Source organism: Cuculus canorus, chromosome 4 (genome assembly GCF_017976375.1).
Source record: "Cuculus canorus isolate bCucCan1 chromosome 4, bCucCan1.pri, whole genome shotgun sequence".
Lineage (NCBI taxonomy): Eukaryota > Metazoa > Chordata > Aves > Cuculiformes > Cuculidae > Cuculus > Cuculus canorus.
Window position 1 is genome coordinate 57,398,155 of NC_071404.1, and position 21,575 is coordinate 57,419,729.

General features: G+C 43.2%; 1 long non-coding RNA gene across 1 annotated transcript in view; it reads left to right on the forward strand.

The window, feature by feature from the left end:
• The window catches only part of LOC128852143 (uncharacterized), a 21,967-nt gene extending 3,099 nt beyond the window's left edge, over positions 1 to 18,868 (forward strand). The window contains exons 4-6 of the long non-coding RNA XR_008449784.1: positions 15,226 to 15,364; positions 15,444 to 15,609; positions 16,357 to 18,868. This is a non-coding gene — a long non-coding RNA (uncharacterized LOC128852143). The remainder of the gene's footprint in view (positions 1 to 15,225; positions 15,365 to 15,443; positions 15,610 to 16,356) is intronic.
• The last annotated feature ends 2,707 nt before the right edge of the window (positions 18,869 to 21,575 follow it).

Here is a 21,575-nt window from a genome sequence, read left to right on the forward strand (position 1 = left end):
CTTCTCTGGAGTTGCCAGGTCAGCCTCCCTCTCCAGCACTTCTTCCTGCAGCAACTGTATCTGTAACAGAGATGCACAGAGCCTCAGGGACAGCGCGGCTACCGGGGCAGCGAAGCCGGAGGCTGAGGCAGGAAAAATTACTTCAAGTAAAAAAACACACTGGAAACAGAAAGCAAAAAGGTTGGGGGTTTATATCAGCCTGTTATAAGAGCCTCAGAACTTGTTGAATTAACAGATAATTGCCCCGTAGTTACGTGCCCAGTAAGCCCAGCCACAGAGCCGTTTTCAACTTAGTGTTATGGTGGCCTATCAATATTTGCCACTTGTTATTTACGGATAAAAGAATGGCATTTCAGGAAACATTAGCCTTAAGCCCGTATTTAATAGGCTGAAGCTAGAGGATCAGTTCTCAGCCAAGTTCTTTCTTGCTGCACCACTTGATGGCACACTTGCATCAGCACACCGCAGGCTGAAGGCAGAACAAATCAGCAAGCAAATCCTGTCCAAAGTTGTTCCAATTTATTTGTTTTGCATCGTGAATGTACCCGTTTAATTGATTAAAGGAATCTAACAGTGTAGCACTGAGTAGGAATAAGCAGGGCATACAAAATAATTACACGAAGAAAGCCCAGTATTTTGCAATTCTAATCCTTGATATTCATTGGATGATTAATTACTGTTTCGTTCTTTCAGCAAGTTTGCATTACTGAGCGTTTTCTTCCAAAGGTGACGAATCTTCCTTGCCCAGTATTTTCTTCTTTCTCTGTCAGAAGTTTTGTAGCAGTTTTGTTCATCACACGTGTTGCTAGATGGTAAATGGAAATCAACGTATGTATGAGTAATAAAATTAAGATCCAACTTTATATCAAAGGAACATTCTCCACTGGGAAGAAACTATTTCTGAAACTGGTTAAGCAGCATAAGAGCGAGTGCCCTGGTGGGTTGGAGGACCACCAGGTCTCCTGTAAGACAGGAGAAAGACTGATTGCCTTGCTTTGCATCCATCTTCCTTATGTCCCCATCTGAAAAGTCAGTGCTCACCTCCGCTTTGCATCTAATGTTGGCGTGGGAATAAAAGCAACAGACTGCAAGTTGAATCTACTCTAACAGAGGCCATGTAAGCTGGTGAATTTAGGGAAGGGCCATTCTCACCTCTGTAGCCATAATTAATTTCTCTTCTGGTTTACCTCAGCGGCTTGTACTTCCACCATTATTCATCCGTCTCAGCCACAACCTCTTGGTCTTTGAATGCTGTTTTGGTATTATTAGTATGTCCTTTCCACCTCATTTAATTCTACCCTATCGCTTATCTTGGTACTTGCAATTTTGTCAACACCGTCTGCAAACATCTCACATTTGTGAATGGGTCTTACAAATTGGGTGCTTTGTCTCTCTTAAGTTCCTGTGTGAAGGAGAACTGGAGTAATTTTTGTAACAAAGGAAATATCTTTACACTGATTTGATGTAAAGTACCCAAATGAAAGAATGAAGTACACAAGAAGTCTTTATCATAATATTCAGTGACTCCAGGAGATTTTTTTCAAATGATATCTGAGAGCATTTTCTTCAGCCTGGAGAGGGGCAGATTTAGACTGGACAAGGATGAATTTCTTCACTATGAGGGTGGTGAGGCACTGGCACAGGTTGCCTAGGGAAGCTGCGGGTGCCCCATCCCTGGAGGTGTTCAAGGCCAGGCTGCGTTGGGCAGCCTGGGCTGGTGGGAGGTGTCCCTCCCCGTGGCAGGGGGGGAAGGGGATAATCTTTAAGGTCCCTTCCAACCCAAACCATTCTATGATTCTGTGATTGATAAACAAAAGGAAACTCTGCCTTAATGACCAGGCAGAGATCTTGGGATAGAGATGGGATAGGAGAAATGGATTTTTATGGAAGAGAACAGCCTGCAAATGGATGTAGTCTTTTAACCTCCTTCTGCAGTGCTTAGAAACACTAGCCTAAAGAAAGAAAGGGTTTTAGCCAACCTTTACATGATGTAGCTCTTGAAGAAGTGCTGTCTTAAAGATTTGGGGCACCGATTTCTGTACCCAAACTGTTCAGAGTGTCAGACAAACTATCTAAAACTTCAGGAAGTAGGTAGACACAGGACATGGCTGTGACCCAAGAAAAAATGTGTGCCTTCACCTTTGTCTACCATCCAAAGCTTGTCCACTGAATTGAATTTGTGCTGTTCTTCCTGTAAGGATACCAAGCTCTTCACTGGTCTGAAGTTTCTTTTTTCCCTTTCACCATCATTTCCTGTGCCAGTTCCCCATTACTTTTGGTGTACTTTGAGCAGCATGAGTGTGAAAGACATGCCACATGCAATTTCCATTACAGAGATCACCAGGAATCCATAAGAAGTGTGAATGAGGGGAAGGAGTCAGGCATGCAGAAAATTATTCCAACCAGAGACTTTGGGCCGTTCCAGGTGCTTTTCCAGGTGGGCCTGCTTTCCATAGGCATCAAGGGGATTCTCGGAATTGTCTTACAAGATCAAGAGAAGATCGTCCATTACAAAATACATCAAGGTAGCAAGATAATATTTTCAGATTAACCTTCCTATATTTTTTCCCCTCGGGCAAAAAATGGTGATGAACTTGCTTATAGTAGGAGGGCTTTTATTGTATCACCAAAGAGTATTTTTAGTGGTTTTCCACTTAGTTAGGACCATCTTCCTGGTTCACCTAAGAGCAGCATGCTGTGTTTTCCTTTTCTTTTGCTGACACTGGAAACTTCATCCACAGGCACAACCATCCTCTCCTTTTCTGCTGGAGGAGGGCTATGGACTGTTGGTGGAGTTGGCTTTCAGAGGCTGAAAACCTCAGCTGTCCTTTCAATGAGAAATAAGAAATTAAGATCCTATTCTTCAGCAGCATCTCAAACTATGTAGCTGCAAGAGCAACTCACAGCAAAGGAAGTGACATGTGCCATGCTGCTATGCAGAAAAATCCCATCCAGGAGCAATGAAGAGGACTGGCCATCAATTGGACACTTACAACTCCTTTTCCTCCCTCTGAAGCACAGCAGTAAATGATCTACAGTAAACACTTGCACTGTGGCACCATAGCCAAGCCATACCAGATATCACATCCTTAAATTTGGGGGTTCTGTCAGATGAGAAGTCCTGATTTGAGGCTCATCTTCCTGAATTTAGCTGTTTGGTGTCGGCTGGAGGAGATACAAGGAGCCATGCAACTCAAATGTGTTTGTACTGGTTTTAAAAGCTCATTGCAGTTAAGAAAGGAAACAAGCTTTGGTTACTTGCATTTACTTCCTCGTGTAAAAAACACCTGGAAGCTAATACTGTTTTGCTTAGTAAAAATCATGCCGTTATGAAAGCGGCAATTAGTTGAAAAAGTGATGTAATATGCACGTAAGATTGTTTAGACAAAGTGTTTGTTCATCAATACGGTGCTAAAATAGCATCACTGTTAAAGTTCAGTAGCCTGGTTTAAAGAACTTAAGTCACATAACGGTTACTTTTGCAAGACAAATAGAAGCAAATTCTGCTTGTGTCAATCAGTATGAAAATGTAATTTAATTCAGGGCAACAGAAATCAGTTTTTCCCCTAGGATCCAAGATAGCTAAATATCACACAGCCAGCTTAATTTGTTTCTGATATTTGTACAACTTCACCTTTAAACTCTGGAAAAAGCATGGTTCATGTGTTTGTTCTTTATGATTTCTTTCTGTTCTACATTAGAAGAATCTTTCTGTTCTACGTTAGAAGCATCTTCTGTTCTGCTTAGAAGAGGGAGGCTCACAGAGCTTCACAGCAGCTGTAAATCTTACTGAGACTCAGAGGTTTTTTTGGGGACCAGAAGATGGACTCCGTGCTCCATCAGATAAATCAGGCCATCTCGTTAGTGTTACTAAAGCAAGCCCAACAAAATGAAGAACCCAGAGGTTTTCAAAAAAATCCTCTTCTCATCTGTTGCCTTCCCTAGCGAAGTAGCAGCATATACACTGACCATCAGTCAAACAGTTACCTGTTCCCAAAAATACATTTCTATCCAAGCCTTTTTCAGTCTCAGTGGCTTCTCTTAAAGCCCCTACTATGCCACCTTGCAGCCCTGGGGCACCTACGTCCCCAAGTCTGGACTAGGAGCTCTTGCAAAGCAATCCAAGTCTCCCTGCCGCAAACAAATCGAGGGGCCTGTGCCTGTGTGTTGCCCTGCCCCAAGCATTCCCCAGATGCCTTTTCTGGGCTCTCACACCACACAGGGCCCTGCAAGGAGCATTAACTTACCAAGACCAGAGTGAGGAGTTCTCAGCCAATCTGACCAGTCATTAGTGCTCGGGGCACCTAAGTTGGAGGTTGAAGGCCAGCAGCAGGGTGCTGGAAGATCAGAGCTCCATTGAGGTGAACAAACCAGGATGTGCGGGTTATCATGTCACAGGCCGGTCTCCCAACTGCAGTGGGAAAACTTCTGCTGTAGCACTGAGGTCAGGGCAACCTGTCGGGTGCAGGATATCCCCTGTCCTTATCAAGGTCCTTCAGTGTCTGCTTGCTAAACGAGGCTCAAGCTCGCTTGAGCTTTGGCTAAGCGAGGCTCAGCTCTTGGGCCTCACTGAGCCCCCGTGCTGCTGCAGAAAATCACTTTTTATTGCTCTGAAAATAGACCTGTACCCATTTTGATTGCTGCCTGAGTGAAGGACGTTTTTAAGGGGCCCAGATTTGCAGAGCATTTCACTAGCTGTGGTTCCTCTGTAGCAATTCTGCTTCCCTGGGGTGGCAAAGACACCTCTGTGACATTTTGAAGTCACTTTGGGTTTTCCATCTCCCTCCAGATTAAAGTCTTTTGTATTTGGGGTGGGGATATTTTGGAGATGCTTCCTTGCTGGCCATTTCCCTCATAACAGCTTTATTCAGATATGTGCGTGTTGAGGTGCCCAGCTGTGTGTACTGGTGGATTATCATGGTAAGGTGAGTCCTTCCACCCTTTTCCACAGGTCCAAATTATCTTTGTGCATTTACTGACTGCTGTGATCACTCAGCTGCTGCTCACGGGTCCCACCCATGTGCCAGTGTTATTTCTACCAAAGCACCAGGGTTTCAGAGGGGCTGGAAACTGAGGGCCATGGTGCCACAGTGACGGGGATTCTTACTGTGTCCCAGAGAGGAGGGTTGGGGGCAGCTGAAGCCAGTGTGAGTGCCCAGCGAATGCATCCAAAGCAGCCCCTGAGCTCCCACGCCTCATAAGGGAGATGCCCATGAGCCAAGCCCTGGGCAGTGAGAGCTGGTGCTGGGGCCACCGGGACAGCAGGAAGAAAGGGGAGGGTTTGTCAGTGCTGCATAAAGCACATTTCATCCCTGATGGACAAAGAACAAAAGGCAGCGGATGCCGAGAAGTAGGTTTTAGCTGCCCGTGGAGACTTCCCATAATGGCTGGTACAGTTGAGCAATGCTCAGAAAACCCGAGGCAACCAGTGATAGGGGCTGTTTATCTTTTTAATATAAATTTAGTATGAATGACCAATGGAGAAGTCACAATGGAGTACCAAGAACATTTTATCAAAATTTTAGCAGCATTTAAACAGTAATATATTCCCAATCTCCTCCAGGAACCCCTTGCCCTTTGCCTCCCACCCATGAAACAGCAACCTTCACCCAACTGTGCTTTCCAAAGCCATGCAGGGGATGTAGCTAACCGTTTCCCCCTGAGCTGCCGTGAAAAAAATCTCATCCCAAATGCTGGTTACCATGCAACCTCCATCCACGCAGGACCAGGTTCCCATCCTCTCCTTGCAGCTGGCAGCATGGCAGGAGGCTGGCAGGCTGTGGCATGGGATGGAATGTGCCAGGGAAACCCAGCATTTGCTCGCACAGTTCCTATCTGCTGCTGCCCTTTGCCTCTGTACATGGGTATGCCATGCACTCCACGGTCCCGTTCCTGTACCTGAGAGTGTGTGGCTGTGGCTGGATGGACAGAAAAAGGAGAGACTGACAGTCCATTTTCCCCCTGGAACTGATAGCAGGGCAACCGGGAGCTGAGACTTGAAGGGGAAAGGTAGAAGGTGGACAGCGAGATACTTCAAATTCAACCCACAAAATGAAGTCGGTCTACTATCAGCTAATGTGGAGAATCGTGGTCTGCCTAATAAGTAACAAAAACTAACATTTTTGTGTGCTTTTTTTTTTTTAAAGTTACATTAAGACATGAACAGTACTATCCCATCCTCGCTGGTGGGAGCTTGGTGAAAACAAAGTTAATTTAGAGGTGGGGAAATACAACACATGCCCACACGTGTAGACAACAACATAACATCGGCAAGCTATTCCCCTGCTTCTTTGGTACTTCCAAAACTATCTTATCCAAAATATATAAGGGAAATGCACCATTTAAAAGTTACTGTTTGTAAGTATTTACACAGCCATAACCATCACGCTATGATACACAAAGATCAATATGATATGAACAAAGTTATGTTATGAAAAGCACTTCTGCACGTTTTATTTTGTTCCAGTATCTTAATAGCTTTAAAAAAATTCACGTGTTATGCAGCCCTGTACCTCGCTTCTTCTTATATCAAACGGACAAGAAACATCTCCTAATCCATACTCTTCTTCAAAAGATTAAAAAATTGCCACCAGAATGATACACTATGTACAAATTTTACTAAATATTAAATTCTAGGCAATTATTTTCACCCCACTGATAATATAACTTAGGTATTGTTACCTACTATATGCATATATATTTCTTTAATATATAAGAAATGGCACCACATCACCATGTCACCAATATGACACATTGTTATGTACAGTAGATAAGAAGTTAGATATGGAAGATGGATCCTCTCCGACTGGTTCTTTTTTGGGAACGCTTCTCCCCTTGGTAGTAGCTTGGCTGTTTCCCCTTTCCCCAGTGGAGGAGGCTCTTCAGACGTAAGGCAGGATCCCGTACATCAGCAGCGCCATCACCCCGGCGCTGAACAAGCCGGCCACAGGCACAGTCACAAACCACGCGAGAAAGATGTTGCGGAAAAGACGCCAGTCGACAGCTTTCTTGGAGCGGATCCAGCCAACAGCCACCACAGAGCCGACCTTGGGAGTGCAGGGAAGACAGAGGGAGACAAGATGTGAGGGGTAGGTCTAAGAGTCTGAAACATGGCCACACCAATGCCAGTCAGCTGATACCAAGCGATGCTGAGATAAAGGAGCCCAGGATGGCTCTGTTCTGGTGGAGTGGCAGGAGGGTGGCAATTCTAGGGTGCTTTAACCTTTACTTTTCAATGACCTCCTGTTTTTCCTGGGTCTTGGGGTCAGGAAAAGGAGAATACTATGTCTGTGGAGTTTTCTCTGCCCTGCTAGCCATGAATGCAGCTGAGGCAGCCCGCCGCCCAGCATCTGACTCAGTTGGTAGGAGAAAGGGCAAAAATCCACCGAGCCTGGCCAGACTGTAGTCTAAATCATGAAAACACTGGGAAAGTTGCTTTTAAGGTTCTGCTGGAGCCCCTGGCATGGAGCATGTCAGGATAGCTATGGTTCTTGTCCCACCTGCCTGTCCTCTTGCTCATATGGGATGTCCTGCCTGCTCAACCAGCAGCTGCTGAACCTCTGCAGCTTACAGCCTTCCATATGGACCTAACTCCAAACACACCTCTGTATTTCGGTAGTGCGGGCTATAGATAAGGCAGCAATGGCAATGTAGGCAGCTAAGCCCACCCTGTAACCGTGATGGTAATTTGGCAGGGGGCAGACAGGCAGCACAAGGATAGACCCAGCAAAGCTGTCCAACATCACACTCATGCATCTGAGCCCTCCAAGGAAAATCAGTTCTTCTGGACCAGCCAGCCAAGCAAAGCATCCAGAGCTAAAATCCTCCTTATGGAAAAAGACATTAATTAGCCTGATGCTATGGGGGGTGCAAACTACACAGACATCAAAAGATCTGGCTTCAGGTAGGGAATGGATAAACCACCAAAATATCATTCGAAGGCACTGCTGGTTAGGCCAGCATTTTTGAAGATAAATCACACTGTCGCATGGGCAAAACTACAACCTTTTCTTCCTTCAAATGTATTTTCAGTTAATAAGCTGAGATATAAAGCCAGCATATTATTTTTTAAGAAAGGACTGGACTGCGAAAAACATTTCTGGTGAAAAATGATGCAAAAACTTCAGAAAAACTGTGTTTTCTTTCTGCCCTGGAAGTGGCCCTCCATGCTGTTAATGAAAACGTGTAAATCAGTGCAGGTTTATTCAAAGCAGCAAGAAACATGGAAGGAATATCCTGTTTTGAAGGAAAGGAAACTCCAAAACACAGCTGGGCTTGTGCTCCCTAAAATGCCATCCCTGCCTCCTCTTCCCTGCTTGTTTTCTTTATGGGAGTATCTGTCCCTGCATATAGGTTACAAGATGGGCTGCTCCCCATGGGTGGATCCAGGAAAATGACAAACGCTGGGAGGATAGGGAAGCAGGGAGAGATAGGACGGGGATATCAAATCTGCATCTTTTGTTAATACCTATTTAACTTCTAACTACTACTTAACATTTGTCTCAGGGAAGAAAAAGAGTTATTTGTGAAGACCCTGTAACTCTGTGGAAATAAGACTGAAAAGTGCCTGTGACAGAACAAGGGAAAAGTAAACTTGATATTCTAGGACTGAAAAGGCCTCAGTCTAAAGCTTGATCCAATAAGGAAATCAGGTAACATTTAATCTGAATACTCCTCAAGTGCAAAAAAACCGCTACTCTGTATATAGGAGGTATAAGTGCATTTAGGTGGTGCTTAGCTAAGAGGAATCCCACACTTCCAACTATATTAAAGTGTTGACCTGAGGAAACAGCGCTTGTTTTTTCAGCAGCTCAGCTGTTAGGATCTGCTTTATATTTTGCATGTCCTTAGCGTCTGTTTGTCATGCTTGCAAGAAGAAGCATTGCTTATTGAGCAAGCCTGCAGTCTACGTACAGTAATCTCCAAGGCCTTCCTGAAATTTAAAAGGTATCAGCAATGATGGCATTGGTAATCTGTTTCAAACACTATTAAAGTTTAGTTTATTAATAGTGATTCTGATGGACTAGAGGTTAGGAGAGTGGCTAAAATTTGGGTGTAGAGACACTACACCATCTGCAGAATTTCAGATGAGATTGGTATTGAGATTGGTTTGAAACCAGTGCAGTTTGCCTTCAGTATGCTCTGCTTAAAGGACTGCAGAATTGCTTTTGGTTCTCTTGTTCCTGTGGAATGGCTTATCATAATAACACACAGAACATGATAGCAACATCACAGCAACACAAAGAATATTTTTCAAACCCCCAAAATCATAATAGCAAAACGGAGTTGACAGTATGACCTCAGCAAAGTCGCTTTTGCACAGAAAAAGCATTTAATTCCTGCACTCAAGTTTTATCTCTATGTGAACATGTTCAATCTTTCATAGCTGAGAAATGCCTGTTTACTTCTAGATCTCATATCTTAGACTAAATAATGGGCACTACATGTAAGATTCAGTATGATCATTTGCCTCCCTGGGGGGCAGCAGAAAGGCAAGCTATGCATTCACACCAGTTTTTCAGTGCTGAATAACAAGTGAAGTTGAATGGGTGTGGGCAGAGCCATGGGACTACCATATTCAGCCTCTCAAATTCCTTTGGGGGCTCAAAAGGTTAGGTCTTTCCCTCAGGCCTTCTTGACTTGGAGGCTTTCAAAGGGACTTCTCCCTCTCCTTTGACTTGAGGCAAGGACGAAGGTGTAGTTCAGCAGGCACCAAGCATGAAGAAGCTGCTGAGCGCTAGATTTAGGACAAGCCTATGGTGCAGTGGCTACCTCATGTAAACGAAAGCCTCTGATTTAGGACTGAATGCAATTCCTGATCTGGAGGGCTTGATGAACCTGGCTCAGGAGCTAACTTGAGTACTGTGTTCAGTTCTGGGCCCCTCACCACAAGGATGTTGAGGCTCTGGAGCGTGTCCAGAGAACAGCAACGAAGCTGGTGAGGGGGCTGGAGAACAAGTCTTATGAGGAGCGACTGAGAGAGCTGGGGTTGTTTAGCCTGGAGAAGAGGAGGCTGAGGGGAGACCTTATTGCTCTCTACAACTACCTGAAAGGAGGTGTGGAGAGGAGGGAGCTGGCCCATTCTCCCAAGTGACAGGGGACAGGACAAGGGGGAATGGCCTCAAGCTCCACCAGGGGAAGTTCAGTCTTGACATCAGGAAAAAATTTTTCACGGAAAGGGTCACCTTCTGTGGAGGTGTTTAAGGGACGGGTGGACGAGGTGCTGAGGGGCATGGTTTAGGGAGTGTTAGGAAGAGTTGGATTCGATGACCCAGTGGGTCCCTTCCAACCTAGTCATTCTATGATTCTATGTTTCTAATGTTTTTCTCCCTGCTACCAATCTACAGTTTGCCACCATATCTGCTCCAAACCTGAGAACTGCTGCTCAGAGCTTTCCTTCATACTTGGCCTCCATTTTTCATCACAGTCTATTGTTTTACCTCAGAAAGGTCTCCCTCCATGTAAGGTGTTTCACACTGCTCCTTCTTTACCATCAGTTTATCTAGCTGGTGCATGTTGAGTTGACTGTCACCCCTTCAGCAGGGCTCCTGCTTTAGCAAAGGCTGTTTTGCTGTGAAGCACATGTTGGAGAAAAGAATAATTTCCACTTCCTCATGCTAAAGTCTAGGACTGGGCCTTGAACGCATTTTGATTTTTAGGGCAAAATAATTTTTCTGTTGATTCTTAAGAAGGCACATTTGCCTCAGTGGCTGACAGCATTTTCCGAGAGGCATTTTCCCATGGAATAAATGATACCTTATAGTTCTTTTACTCCTTCAGTGGGCTCTCAAAGAAAACAAGGAATAGATCTGTTACAAGTGTTTGCTTTATCTTGTGTTGATTACAGAGGATCCTTCAACTCAGGATCTCAATTTGCTGAAGCACAGAGCCAATTATAATAATGTTACATCCTGTAACTCTCTAATGCTGTGGATCAAAGTGGATCTTCCCATTAAGAATGATCCATGTAACGAGACACAGCAAACTACAGACGTAGACTAATCACATTAACTGCTTTTATGGAAGTATTTTTTAAAAGTAATTATTTTGCTCTGTGGTCAGAAAAGACCAAGATTTTATCTGTATTGAGTCAAGCAGTAATGCCTAATGCCTCTCTTATGGCCTCCAAGACATTTTATTTTTAAATTCAGTCTATTTGTCTGCATCAAAGTGTGTTTTCTCTTTTACGAGGGTTGGCTAGAAGTGCTTCGGGCACGCAAGTGGGATAATCAAAGCTGTGTTATTCTCCCTGGCAGATTCTTCATCACACATTTGCTCTACCAGTCAGCTTAAAGGGAGGTGGTTTCAGGCTAGCATTTTTAGAAGTGGATCATGTTGTTACTATTTTTCCCCTCCCTGTTTGATTCAGAGGAACCAGTCTGGCCAGCGCCAGGAAATCTGAACAGCCTTTCAGAGTAGCTCAGTCTTGGCTGCTTCTCAAAGAGCACTACAGCACAAAAAAGAAATTATTTTGCAATAGAGGAAGGCTTCCTGAAGAAATGGTTTTCACCAGAAAAAGGCCAATTGAACCAACTTGGGAAGTTTTGCAGGATGTGTGGATTTCATTGACTCTTTCACTGGAAATCAGGTCAATGTCACAGGCAAGGATGTCCGGCCTTTTGCCAGCCTGCCTGCCATGCCGTGGAGCTGTTAGCTCTGAAAACCTGCCTGCCCCAGCCTGAGCTGGAAAGGCTCTAATGTCCCCTTGGAGAGGGGGCGCAGTAGTGAACTCTACCAGATCTGGCTTGGTGGTATGTCCCAAAGCAGAGGGCCATTGCCGCTCTGGGGTCTTTAATTTTAGAGGGGCTTCCCAGAGGGTGAGGGATACAGACAACTCTGCGTGTGGGAGAGCTTGGGAGTCCATGGGGAAGCAAAGGAAAGAAAAATGGGATATTTGACTTAGGAATTTCCTAGGCAACAAAATCACAAATTCCCACTATGTTCTTCCAGCAGTGTGAATGTCCACATGCTTCCCGTTGCCTACAAGCAATATAAATGTCTTCTCACACAGCGTATCATCTGACACAATTAAACTCTGCCCATTGCCCAGCCTATATCTGTACTTCAAAATGGCCTTATTTTTTAAAAAAAAGCCAACAATCCTGTTCAAAGAACTAAATTCAAGGGCTGAATTCTGTATTATAATGCACAAAAGTGAGGACAAGTTGGTTTAAAAGAAGAGAGACATTAAAATATGAGGTTAATGATGTAGCAATGTTTTTCATACAGGTGGCTCTCAAATACACGTAGCTGGGATGACACAAACTACAAGTCTACATTATTTTAATATGACTATATTAGTTCAATACAATCACATAAGGGTGAAAGACGTTCCAGAACTTTTGTGCAGTTACTTCTAATGCTGACTTTGCTTAGCTGTACTGGCTTTAAAAGCAGTCCTTGTTATTTTGCAATCCCTGTCTGTATGGTGCATCGCATAGTGAAAGCAATCTGCAACAATCGGTATCTCTCGTATTTTGTTACGGTTTGTCCTAGTGATGTGATTTACTGAGGCGATCACTGCAAACTCCAATACCTTGCAATGGGTGGAGCTTATTGGAATACCCACATTTGAGGCTACAAGTACCGTTAGCGCACACATTACTTCAATGCAAAATCCACTGTAAAGAAATAAAAAAAAAAAACAAAAAAGACAGATGGAAAACCTGTAGTAAAAGAGTTATATGCAGGAAATCCCATGCCATGCACTTATCAAGAAAGTGGAGTACAAATGATGAATGGTGCGCAGCCTCTGAACAAGGGAGAAATGCTACCCAACCAGGTTCAAATGGCACTGTTGGAGGAAACGAGGTTCTGCCTTGTAATCGTTTGCTTCAAAATTGAGCCACATTTTTTTAAGTGCTTTTTTTCTTTAGCTACGGTTGTGGAGTACAGTTGTTGTGTACAGTTGCTGTCCCTGACTGTAGCAACTTTACCGTGACAACTCCAATGTGTTTTTTTGGAAGCCTGATTATTTTCCAATGTTGCTGGCACGGCTGAGATGTGCTGATGCACCTCCGCCTAGCTATCCTCCGTGAGCGGCTGTTTTCTCCTTGTCATGCCATTATCCACCGGCTCGAGCGACACGATTATAAGATGAACAGTCCAGACTGCCCTGACTGCAGTCACATTAATTAGGTCATCAGCAGAAGACTCTGTTTACATAGATCTCTATGCCTCAAACACACTCGGGATTGGATTACAGGGTTATCTTTTTTCCTTTCTCTCTTCCTTTCTTTTTCTTTTTCTCATTCTTTCTTTCTCTCCTGTTCCACCTTTTTTCCTTTCATGTTTTAAAAAGACAGAGAAGTCGAAGTCAGGTTATCATTAAAATCAAAGCACAGCAAATCCAGCAAACTGTATTACAAATAAAACACTGGAGCAGCAATTTCTCAGATTGGTTCAGGCACCAAGTTCACACAACCCTAATGACAACTGTGCACCCACCTTCATGGTGTGATTGGAGTCAGGTCTTTACTTTATCCATGGTCTGGATAACTCTTCTGCCCCAGACCCAGAGACCCACACAGATCCCGACACCTCCATAAAACAGCAGCCAGACAGGCGTTGAAGCTTCTTGCATTACTCCACCTTGCTCATAGATAAGCCAGAGTGCGACAAGGGGACCAATTGCATTGCTGGAGAAACACAAAAACATTGCCTGAGTAATAAAAATCCAGATAAATGCTTTGAAAGAAGTCTCTGATTTTCTGCATGATTTTTCTTCGTTATGTGTGCAGCACTGCTCTGACTTGACCCTACAGGCAACACCTTTTCTTGCTGGGAAAGGCTGCAGGAGGGGACTCTTATCATGTCACTTCATCACTGCTAACTATAGCAAATGCTGAAAGGAATTTCTCTTCTACAAATTGTTTCCTGAAGTGTCAGAGGGGGTAATAACTCCTTATGTCTGTTCTGCAACAAAAAACAGTATTTTGAGACTGTGCTGAAATTACCTCAAAATTTAGCAGCTCAAGAGCTCAGCATCTTTAAAATTCAAGTATTAAATTAGCTCTTCTTGTCAAACAGGGAAATTAAAGAACAAAATTACCATTGCAGACAAGAAGATACAAGTATAATCTAGTCTGACAACCTGTAGGATTTGGAGGTGTGATCAAAATGCGGCTGGGAAGGTGACTTCATCCTCATTGTTTTGAAAGAAAAAAGTCAAAGTGTTACAACAGAAGAGGTGAAGAGCAGAAGGTAAATTGCCCTTTCTGTAAGCCCGCACTGCAGTCACTCGAGCATAACGAGCTCACCACGGTAGGAAGGAGGCAACATCTTGGAAGAAGCTGCGAAGTTCTGATGTTCATTTTCTTTGACTGCTTTAAAGCACAGCCTCTACTTTTCACATGCCACTTGCCAAGCTTCCCATGTCTTTGCCATGCCTTCACCCACTAGCAGGTTTACTTTTCTAATAGCATTTGAAAAGAGGATTTTAATAATGAACATTTTCAGATATGTATTTATTTTTTTGTGAACACTGTTTCTCTTTCATTTTCTCATTTTCCCAGGTAATTTGGTACACATCTACTAAATTACCTTCCATTTTTTGCTATTTTCTTCTTACAAAATTTTCCCTGACACACACACTTCCTTGGTTGTTTAGAAAGTCTGCCAGTATGCAACGTATTCTACTGTTTGTTTCATGACACTAATAATGAAACTCCCTTAGGGTTTTTTTTCCCCATTTTCCAGGACTACAGATTATATAGAATGCAAATACGGTCACTTAAAATCTTTGCAAAGTCTAATATTTCCTCTAGCCCTTTAACTATTGAAAGCAACATTCTTCTATCTGCTATATTGCGGTTACCTCTCTTTCTCTGCTTTCCTATCTCTTTCTTGTAGTTTTACTCTAAGCCAGCAGCAAAAAAGTACTCAGATGCTCCCTCAGTCCTCCCACCACCACCCTGGTGGGATGGGGAGGAGAATAAGAAAACAAAAGGGCAAGTTGTGAGTTGTGATAAAGACAGTTTTAATTAAACAGTAAAATACGGGTTTGTGTAGGTGCATTTGTTTGTCCTTCCTTAGTAAATTTTTACTTATTAGCCAGTTTGCAGACCTCTGTCTACTTAACTGAAATACTGAATTCCTGTAAGTTTCATGGAAATGAATTTGGCAGAGGAGAGAAATTATATCAGCTCCCCTGTTTGAAGAAAAAGTAATCCAAGTTTGGCTTTTCAGAAGATCTTTGCTCTTCTCCTCCCCCCCTTCTCTTTCCAGCCTTCAGAGGGTGCCCGTGGCTTATGACAGCATCAAAGTGGGAGTCGAGCTGGGGGACATTTACGACGACCAAGGGTTCATCCACCTGAACATCGAGGACTTCATCATCTTCAGCCCCAAGAAAAGGAAAAAAATGGTGGTATGGAAACATCTTGAAGTCTCGTGGGAAGGTTTCTTTAATAAGTAATCAAAGCCTGGCTTTTCTCCATCATCATCAGGCCTCTGGGACTTAGAAGTCACCTGAGGCGTTCAGGGCCACCCTGGAGGAGGTTTTAAGAAACTGGATCTAAAGGAAGGTGTCCCTGCCCGTAGCAGGGGGATTGGCACTGGATGATCTTGAAGGTCCCTTCCAACCCAAACCGTTCCATCATACTGTGATTGCCGGTTTGTAGCAGTACTTTTTAATCTGTCTGTCTAGTCTGTCCCTATATTTGTTAAACTTATATGCAACATTTTAATGGGATACACCTATTAGGATAAGGATTACATATTAAATACTATATCATAATTTCATATGTCATTTATATCGGTGCTTCCTCCTGAAGAGCAGGTAATTCTCAAACAGGTATGTTTGTTCTTAATTAATAGTGATGGGAACGCTCAGGATTTTCTCGGTGCGTTTCTTTCCTTCAAGTCCAGGAGCAGCACATCAGCTGTAAGTGAACCCTGCCCTTCAGGAAAAGGAAATGTGTGGCTCATAAAATAGGTCTAAGCTTGTTAACACCCTTGAGTCAGTACTTGAGGAAAAAGTAAGTTCAGAGTTGGCTTAGGTTTGTTTTCTGCCATACCTTTTGGGGCACAGCTTGTGTCTTTCTAAATATGATTAGGAAATGAATGCTATAGGAAAGAGTGGGAAAACCCTCAGCGTCTTTCATTCATCCTTGTGGAAAACAGAGGCGAATAACGTTTGACATGCAAATATGTTAGAAACTTAGTGAATGGAATCCTTCACACCTATGTCGCCTGTTTCTTTAGTTGCTAAGTAGTGCTCTGCCAGCATGAAGGCAAGTAAATCAGACTCAAAGTATCTTTAAAGCAAAGTTAAGGGCTGTAGTGTGAGGAAATAGTTACCTGCTCTACTCCCTTACTCACTGTGGCTACATCCCGTGTTTTACTTTGTTTCTCCTACAGATCCAGGTTCATTTCTGGTTTGGGAGGAATTGCATGAAGAGTGTATCAGAAGACCTTTGATTGCAGTGAAGAATTACCTTCGTATGATTTTTTTCTTTATTAGGGTGTAGTTAATAAAGTGGCCCCTAGTCATATTGGCTGCCTGATACGTGGATGCCTCAACGCTTCTGTCCCTAAACCTGAACAAATGTCGATTGTACAGTGGCAAGAGCTGGGGTTAAAAATAGGGGATGAACTGAAATTTCAAGTATTGCCTTTGGATTCTGATGCAGCAGGGGTGTTCTTCACTCGAGGAGGACTCACTAAGAGCAGGTGGTGTGCCATACTAGAGCATATTTTTTACTGTTTTAATGGATTTGTTACAAGCTAAATGATTTGAATGAACATCTTAATCTTTGTGCATAACCGAGAAAGCTTAAAGCCATACCTATATACAGCCTGTGTTCGTTACCCGAAACTAAACTTTCAGGTGTTAAAGACTCGCATGGGAGTTTTCTCCTAAAGACTAAAAGTAGATTTTGGTTTAGCTTTAAAAAGCTAAGTGTGCCGACCTGTGAACTGTTGATTGCACAAATAGTACATGTTCAAAATAAGCCCCCGGGTGTGTAGAGTAGGTGTGTTTAGAAATGTGGGTAGTCTTTTCAAGTGAAACCACTCAGTTCTTGAACACAGGATTTAATTTTGTATTTTCACACACACCTATTATGAAACCGCACTTATATATGATTTAATACTTGCTGACGCACAAGAATATACTTGATCTCAGACATGACAAAAGAACATGCATCACCTTCTTGCTTTCCCTTGTGCCTCCGTAAATTTTTAGAGCAGCTTGCTAAAATCTTAAGAGTGGTATCTTTAGAAGAGCTTGTTCAGATATTTGGGGTTTTTTAAAATGGTCATTTGCCAAGCAATTTTTTTCTCCCCATGTGGTTATATTTTTAATTAAAAGTACAACATGACTCCTACTGGCAAAACCATAACAGTTTATGGTTTGGAGTTTGGGGGTTTTTTTGTTTGGTTGGTTTTTTTTTTTTAATTTGGAAGGATGCTCTGGAATGTTTCAGTGAATTCACAATCAAATTTAAGGATTTTGTTCTCAGTGCCTCTGGGGACGCATCCTCCTCCACAATTTTTGACTGCGTTATTTCCATATTTGTCTTCCTTGACAGTTTTTCAAGTGCTCTGAGTTGCAAGGTACCTGCTGGGGTTTGGATTTTTGTTCTTTTTTTCCTGACTCTTCTGACATCACCTCTGTTTTAACTGCATAGGCGTCAGCAAGGCAGCTGTTTGGTAAAACCAGTGGTGTGTGTCTCATGGATGAGTGGACAGGCTGTTGGCGGCGCGTGTTTGTGAACAACTTAAAAATATTTGCGACACAACATCACAATGTGTAATTATGAATTAGTGGATGAAGTGGAAAAAAAGAGGAAGCATCAAAATGGTCTGTACAGCGTTTTTGAGAAGAAAATTGGGCTAAGGTTTGAACAAGAATATTGTTTCTATGGGAAGTAGGAAGCTAGTCGGGTAACAGAAGTTACTCTGAAACTATTAAACTGACTTTATGATTTTCTGGGACTAGAGTATAATGTTCTCCATTTGTTGTTGTTTTTCAAGAATGCTTATCTTTTATCTACTTGGTATAATAAACACTGTATTTTGGCCAGTTTTGACATTTCACCGTGTGGGGTGCACTTAGATGTCTCTACTTCAGCTTATTTTCTATATTTCTTTTCAGCATGAGGCCAAAAAAATCTGAGACCATCACTGACAGTACAAATGGAGATGAAATTCCAAATCCTGACCATGAGAAAGAGAGCTTCAATGGCTTTGGGGGAGGTAATGTCACAGAGCAGCCTCTAGGTGAGACAGGGAACACTGGGAGGGAAAATGGAGAAGAGCAGAATATTGATGCTATGAATGGAGTATGTGATGATTGAAAACAAGAAGAAAAAGAAAAAACATAAGCAAGAAGAGCAGGAACATGTATTGCCTACTAGTGACTCCAGGGGGTACCAAAGTGACCATAAAAAGTCAAAGAAAAAGAAAAGGAAGCATTGCGATGAAGTTGAAGCAAGTGAATTATCTCAGATGTCACAAGAGCCCAAAGCTAAAAAGAAAAGGGACTAAAGGCTGAAGTGCCTTTCCTGAATAAGATTCAGACATTTTTATAAGCTTCCAATGAAATCCAGTTTTCAAAACGTGTATGTATATTTCTTTACTAAACATCCTGCTACATGGGGTGACGGTTGTGTGCGTATGTGCACAAACACCTCTAAATGCAGGAGCATCTGAACAAGTGACAGAAGAAAGTCCCAGTGGCTGAGCTTTCTTTTCTTATTCTCATAAGAGGCCACGAATGCCTGTGAAGGAAACTTTACAGCCTGACTTAACCTTTAGGTAAACTTTTGAGGCTCTTGGATCTTTTAAAGAAGAACATGATCTATTGATTCAGAGCAAGCAGAGAAGGCGGAAGACTCATGCGCTCTAGTATAACGACATACCCCTTACAGGTTAGAATACCACTGACATACAGGCTGATAAAGCAGTTGGTAGTGGGGTATACCTTGACAAAAGTTCTTTTTATGCAACAAGCTCATTGACTTCACAGTTTCCCTTGGGCGGGGGCGGGAGGGGGAGCGAAAGTGCAACTCCCAACTTTTTGTGCTGGTTGTAACTTTCAAATGCAGTTCTCTAGAATAGTAGGGACCCACTGTCAGTATTGTCCAAACTGTTGGAATCGCTGTTAGTGGAAAGTTCTGACAATGGGAAAATGACAGACAAAAGTTAAAAATGTGCCTCTATTAAGAACTAAGTTCCCTGGTCTATATGGATGGAAATTTTTTTTAACAGCAGTACTTCTGGTTTCAGCTCTCCTATTCTGAGGAGTTCTGGGGAGAGCTGGAGGGTGACATGGCCTAGGCTAAGTCTTTCGCTGAGTTGGGAGACAATGCTTACATTGGTGTTGATTTACCAATTACAAAAAGACATAAGCAGCTCTTTGGGAGCCTTGTAAGTGAACAGCATGTATGGGGAAACCTACCGTTCATCTGTATGTTCTTAGATGACAATTTTGCACCAGTGACTATGCTGATGTTTTTAGCTTGGTTTACTAGATTTGTATGCCTAATAACATATCTATTCACACTGAACGTGTTGGGAATTTGAAGTGTGACAATACTTGTTTTAGGGCTCACCTTGTGCTATATTAATGCCTTTTATGTATTTTTAAAGCTCCAGACTTACCAAGACACATCTATGTGGGCGCAGAAGATTCCACCGCCGCATGTGCCCAAAGACAATACAGCCGACGTTCTTGCGCACACGTGGTGCCAGCGAGTGCAGGACAATACGGCCAATGTCCTTATGCTCACTGGCAGAAAACCGTGGGACAGTAAGCAAGAAACCGTGAGATAGTTAAGCTGGAGGAGAAAACTTGGAGATAAAAGACACCTCTGTAGCAAGTAGAGCTATGCTGAGTCGCTGTAACTGTGAGACCTTTAGAAATGGAAAATCACTGGGGTAGCTGCTAAAGAGGCAGATGAGAGTATATTCTGCACAAGCAAAGTTTCATAAAGTGATTTCATTACTGCACCCGAACAGAGTCCATGCCTCATTCGCTACGAACGGTGCCTGAAGGGGGACCCACACTCTAGGGGCAAACCCTGATATTTGTTGGGAGAAGAATCACTGGGCAGAAGCCACCGGTAGCCACGCTCCGTTGAACGCAACGAAGCCAGCGAGGAGAACTGAAGTAGTCCCAACAACAATCGCCTGAAAGAAGGTGAGCAAGCGGGGACGGGAACATAATGGGGTCTTCAATGTCCACGGAAGAGCAGTCTACACTTAACATCTTTAAATTAATTTTGAAGAAACGGGGGGTCAAGTATGATGAGCAGCAGCTTAAGACTTTGTTACAATGCGTACAGGGTCGAGAGCCAGGTTTAGACCTGATTAAATGACATTGGCAGCAGCTAAAGAGGCCGCCGCCGAAGGGGAACACGATCTGACCAGAGCTATAGTTTGCCCAGTTATCAGAAATGCTAATGGGCACCCAGAATGGCAACGGCTGCCCTTTAGCCTGAGAAAAGAATTGAGGAAAAATGTGATGGATTATGGCATAGGTTCACCATACATTCAAAGCGTGTTACAGACGGTTTGCATGGGAACAGAATTGCTTCCATATGATATTAAGCAGATAGCAGGCTTGTTGTTAACGCCCACTCAGACCATTTTGTTTGAAACCAGCTGGCGCCAAGTGGTGGACAACGCAGCTTTAGAAAATCTTGAGCGCCCTCCTTTTGGGGGCAGGTGTTCCACAGTTAATGGGAACAGACCCTTTGGCTCAGCCGCAATTACAAGCCCGGTTAAATAATGTGATTTTACAAGAGGCCCAGCTTTTGGCTTATCAAGCACTTGCTAAGATACCAAAAAAAAAAAGCCAAAACCAGGCATTTCTAGGCATTAAACAGCAGCCCGGTGAATCGTATATGGCATTTCTAGGCAGACTGAAGGATGTGCTCAAGAAGCAGGTAGACCACCCAGCAGCCAGAGAGGCCTTAATTTTACAATTAGCAGTAGAAAATGCTGATGAGGAATGCAAAAAGATATTGTGCAGTCTGAAAAATCCTACAATTATAAATATGATTCGGGCCTGCTGGCAGGAGGGTCATTTACCTATCGAGCACACATAATGGCTGCCGCTCTAACTGCAAACCAAGGCAGGAAGACGGTCTGTTAGAGATGTGGCAAGGAGGGGCACTTCAAAAGAGACTGCCAGGTTCAGTTCCGAGATGGAGAGCCTAACAGCCTAACATCTGCCCTCAGCGTAGAAAGGGTAAACATTTTGCCAGTGTAAACCAGTGTAAATTAAAATGCAACAAGAACGGCAGAGTATTATCAGGAAACCAGCAGCAGCCCTACACCAGGCGGGCAGACACGGCTGAGGACGTGCACACTTGTTTCCACAGAAGAAAGGTGAATTACTGGCAAACTATTACTGGCTTATCAGGTTAATCCTACTTTTCCAGTCTGTCATGGTTCAGAACCCTTCCTGGTCTCTTCAGCAGCTAAACAGCGGAGATTTGACCACAACACCACCCCCCCTCACCCCCTACTCCAGCCCCCGGCAAAGAGAAAGAAGAGAGACTTGTGGGTTGGAATCTGAAACTAAACCAGCTTTACTATTATTATTTCATTAAAAGGGAAAAAATATTAAT